General features: G+C 60.7%; 1 pseudogene; it reads left to right on the top strand.

Moving 5' to 3' along the window:
* The first annotated feature begins 948 nt into the window (after positions 1–948).
* Positions 949–4,970, top strand: LOC149336910 (uncharacterized; annotated as a pseudogene).
* The last annotated feature ends 292 nt before the right edge of the window (positions 4,971–5,262 follow it).

Here is a 5,262-nt window from a genome sequence, read left to right as displayed (position 1 = left end):
CGAAAAGGGCTCCGAACGACACGACGGACCCCGCGCCCCTGCCACGGACACTACGGTGCAGCACACGGTGTCGCCGCAAGCGGGCCACGAAAAGGGCTCCCAACGACACGACGGACCCCGCGCCCCTGCCACGGACACTACGGTGCAGCACACGGTGTCGCCGCAAGCGGACCACGAAAAGGGCTCCCAACGACACGACGGACCCCGCGCCCCTGCCACGGACACTACGGTGCAGCACACGGTGTCGCCGCAAGCGGGCCACGAAACGGGCTCCCAACGACACGACGGACCCCGCGCCCCTGCCACGGACACTACGGTGCAGCACACGGTGCCGCCGCAATCGGGCCACGAAACGGGCTCCCAACGACACGACGGACCCCGAGCCCCTGCCACGGACACTACGGTGCAGCAGCCGGTGTCACCGCAAGCAGATAACGAAACGGGCTCCCAACGACACAACGGACCCCGCGCCCCTGCCACGGACACTACGGTACAGCAGCCGGTGTCACCGAGATCGAGCCACGGAACGGGCTCCCTACGACACGACGGGCCCCGCGCCCCAGCTACGGATATTACGGTGCAGCAGCCACTACCGACACGAGTTGGCCACGAGACGTGCCTCCAACGACACGGCGCACCTTTCGCATCTGCTACAATTACTACAATGCAGAAGCCATTGCCAAGACGAGCTGGATCATCCATAAAGCCAGCAGCGCGACGAAAGCGCGGCAAGATGCGGAACGATCCAACAAGCCCGACTCCCTGGACCAAGAAACGTTACGGACGAGACAAACACGGCAGTCCGCATAAGTCGTATCGCGTCCCCAGGTGGAAACGACGACGCAGTGGTATCGGTGACCATCACGGTACAAGTCCGACTCCCTGTACCAAGAAACGAAACGAACGAGACAAACACGGCACTTCGCACAATTCGCATCGTCTCCCCAGATGGAAGCGAAGGCGTATTCGAACGAGCTGGACGCAAGCCACAAGGTACGCGGCGGAGAACGCCCAGCACGCCAAAGAATTGCTGTCGACAACGTGCCCCTGAGGACAGGCGCAAATTTTGGAAAGGCCGTGTCAGCATTCACATTTCTGACGAGCCATGCGGTCCCAACACGCCAGCACACGACATTTAACGCTCCTGCTCAGCGACCACGAGGCGCCCCGCATCCTAACATTCTCCTACGAGCGTCCCCCTTGACAAGCCACGATGCTGCTCCTTACGGCAGCGGAGTCGTAAGGAGAAGTATCTTCAACCAACACGCCTGGACTTGTCACAAGAGGCCAGACAGCGAGGCGCCGTTTCCTCCTCTACCGGACGCGACCGCGCGCGGCAAAATTTGAAGCGGTTGGCCGCGCGATCGCTGGTTGGTCCTTTCGGAGTGCCGCCTTTGGATTGGCCAGTTCGGAGGGGCCACCGTTCCGCAGGCTATAAAAGCCCCACCGCTGCAGCATGAGGGAGAGACGACCGAGAGGCGCCGACGATACGAGACGCGTCGGCGAGGCCCTCCCAACTCTGCAGATCCGCCGAACCTCCTACGTTTCAATAATCCAGTTATCTCATTCTTGTATCCTTAAGTCTTAAATTAAACCTGTTTCCTTAATTCGAAAAGAATCCGGCCACTTCTTGCTAACACAAGGAAAGAAGAGCAGCGAGGGCCAAGGCTCTCATCGACCTGCACGCCAACGACGAGCACGCGCGGTACGTGGACGCGGCCGAATACCAACGGAACGCCTTCGCAGCGGTCGTCATAGAGGCGTCGACCGGCGCCACGAGGACGGCAGCGAGCGTGAGAGGCGCCGGAGCGGAACAAGCGGAGGAGGTGGCCATCGCCCTGGCCATCGCCGACGCAGACTGCTACACGGTGCTGAGTGACTCGAGACAGGCGGTGCGAAACTTCGCCAAAGGCCAAGTCTGCAGGGAGGCCGAGCGCGTACTACGAGCGACTAAACTGCAAGACCGAAGAGTGAGAATCAAGTGGTTTCCGGCGCACGCGGGCGACGCGTCGGAACGCAGTGCGAACCACAATGAGACGGCACACGCAGCGGCGCGAGCGCTAACCAACCGCGCCCCGGCAACACACCGTCCGACGTGGTTCAGAGCCAAGGACCGCATGACCGACTACAGCGAAATCACGAAGGCCTACCGCCTGGCTCGCAGGACTCTCCCACCCCCGCACCCGAGGCTGAGTCGAGCGGAGGCGGTACTACTGAGACAGCTCCAGACCGGATCGCTACCGAGCCCGGGACTGATGCATCGCATGTACCCCGAGACCTATCCGACCGATACGTGTAGAGTCTGCCGGAGGGAGCCGGCAGATCAGACGCACATCTTGTGGGACTGCATCATAAATCCAAAGGAAGCAAGATCAGGAACAATCCCGCCGCGGCTGGAGGCAGCAGCGAAGAGCAACGACCATGACCAACAGCTATGGGCCGTCCAGCAGGTCCTCGGGGCGCTCGAAAGGCAGGGACCCAGCGAGCCGGCAACGGCGAGCGGAGACCCGCGCCGAGTAACGGCAGCCTCGTAGACGACGTAGGCCCTCGTCGGGGCGCGCGAGCGCCCAACTGCAGGAACAAATAAAGTTTACTCCAATCCAATCAAGACCTGGGAGGATTGGGAGACCCTGCTGCGCTCGGAGGACCCGGCCGTGTAGACCATCGCTACCGACCGGGCTGCCAGTGTTATGGACCTTAGGAACATAAACACTTGAGTGCAGTGTGGTCGTGCGGGGACCATGGGTGTGCCCCGAATTCCTCTTCAAATAAAGTTTTTCTCTCTCTCTCTCTGTACAGCAGCTGCTTTTGCTTCTTCAAGGGTACAGGGGTAGTGGCCACCCCAGAGGACACCTCAGTAGCGCTGTGATTCGGCGTGGCTAACAGCTGCACCTTTCCTTTTCTCCAAACCAGTGACGGTATAGGCTCCCTTACCTTGAGGAAAGGAAAGACGCATGACTGGCTCCCTGGGGATCTGTGGACATCTCGATCATGCTTTGAGGTACGTGGTGGTTGTGTCCACGCGTAATTCTTTGTTTTCACACAATAATTCGTGCTTAGCAATGCTAAACGGTCAGCCATGTTTTTATAACCTACATTTTTTCAGGGATTTCGAAGATAAGAACGTTGCGCGTGTGGAGAAACAAAGCGCTATTTCTGCATGCGCCCCGGTATAAATTATGCTTGCAGCCACTGAGCAGGAAGAAATAATCCATTATCTTGTCCATGTATGGTGGCTGGCAATCCTTTCATGGTGCTCCCATGAATACGGTGTAGTGAATGAATTAATAGTCGATTCCACTTGCACGCTTTTTGTTGACACCGACTTTGTCTGTGAGTGTGTGTGCCCTATAGGACGACATCAGTTGCCGCAATGTATTTTTGTTTCTGTAGAGGGACAGGTGCCCCTTTTTGATCGTGAGTCCAAATAAACTTCTCTTATGAGCAGAAGTACTGCGTCGCCTGTGCGACGCAGCAGTCGGGCGCTTCTTCCCAGCTTCCTGCTTAGCAGCAGTTTGGAGAGGCGCAGCCCCCTGGAGGATCGCCGTCCCGGCGCCGCGCTCCCCACCGGCTGCCCGGGAGCCTCCCTGCTGGTCCGGAGTTCCGGGCGCCTCCATCCAAGGCGCACTGCTTCTCGTTCGCATTGAACGCCGACGCCACGGCCGACGACATTGTCGACGGCATTGAAAGCATCGTCGGCCCGAAAGCGCTCGAAAGCCTCCAGCATCAAGAAGGGCTCCAGTTTTGTATCGCCGTGTCCTCGGCTGCGGCGGCGCAAAAGCGGAGGGATCGTTCCCTGTGAACGGGACCTCTGTCCCATTGTCCTGCGTGGGCCCCTCCGTGGTCCACGTAACGGCATTCCGGGTGCCGCTGTTCGTCGGGGACGCGGCGCTGGCCTCGGCAATAAGCCCCCACGGCAAGGTGCTCGAGATCTCTCATCCGACGCTAAAGGGGCGACGCCTCGTGAGCAACGGCCAGCGTCTCGTCAGGATGGAGATGAAGCAGGCAGTACCTAACTTCATGTCTGTGCAGGGTCACCGCGTTATGTTCGACTACAGGGGCGTCCTAAAGGTGTGCTGTCGCTGTGGCCAAGACGGACATGTCGGCGCGGCCTGCCGCACGCCGCGGTGCGCCCGCTGCGTCGAGTTCGGGCACAAGACGGCCGGATGCGACGCGGCGTGCTGACGCTGCTCCGGAGCCCACGCGACGGCTGACTGTCTGCGGCCGCGGTCCTACGCGGCGGCGGCCGCTTCCAGCGGCCCTCAAAAGAAGCCGGCATCGCCAGCGACGCAACCGCCGCAGGATATCGTTCCTGCCCCGGCGATGGTGCCCCCTGCGGAGACCGCGCCACGCCAGGACGACGACACGCCCGCCAATCACGTGTCGGAAACCCCGGCCGGTTCCGAGCCTGAAGCTTCATCGCAGGAGCAGCCGGAGAGCGCCTTGGAAACAGCGTCTGCCGACTCGCTGACCTTCCCCCACCTCGGCGATCTCCCGCCGATCTCCCTGACGAACTCGTCCGACTCGTCCTCCTCCGGCGAGGACGACTCTTCCACAACAGCGGACGAGAGTGACGGAGCGCTCTCACGTGGCGCGACGGTCCGCCTCACCGGAGACGTCCCCTGCTAACAGCCCGGACCGACCAACCAGCTGAGCGCCGCCGGCCCGTCTCGAGGTCCACGGCGCCGACCACCACCAAACGACGACGACTCGAAGGCTCACGACTCCGCTCACCGCAACCTGTCTACGACCCCTGCTGACCACGTCTCGCGGGGTGCGGTAAGAGACGCCACCGACTCGCTACCCTCTGTAGAACCCATGGAGTTGGGCAGAGTTTTGGAGAAGCACGCCTTATCGCAGTCCGCGGACTCGGACGGCTCGGGCAATGCGTCCCTCCCCAAAAAGCTGGCGCGCGCGTGTGACTCCGCTAATGGCGGGGCCCCTTAAACTTGTCGGCAGAATTTCGGCGTCCTGCTTTTTCATCATGGCGACGGTGCACCTCCTCTCCCTGAACGTTCAGGGATTTCGTTCACTGGATACAGAGAGGGAGGTGCTGCACTTCGCTCGCGCGCAGGGCGTTGACATTCTCTTCCTTCAGGAATGTAACTTCCGGACCGCACGCGATGTCACAAACTTTAAGAATCGCTTCCTCGCGCCCGCGTTCTTTTCACTCACCGACACAATGTCATGCGGTATCGGTGTGGTATTCATTAACAGTTCCCTCCGTTCAGGCGCACACTGTACGTATGGCGTCGACGGTCG

Source organism: Amblyomma mixtum, chromosome 7 (genome assembly GCF_055824585.1).
Source record: "Amblyomma mixtum isolate Tamu chromosome 7, ASM5582458v1, whole genome shotgun sequence".
Classification (NCBI taxonomy): Eukaryota; Metazoa; Arthropoda; class Arachnida; order Ixodida; family Ixodidae; genus Amblyomma; species Amblyomma mixtum.
This window is presented reverse-complemented; position numbering and strand designations above follow the sequence as displayed.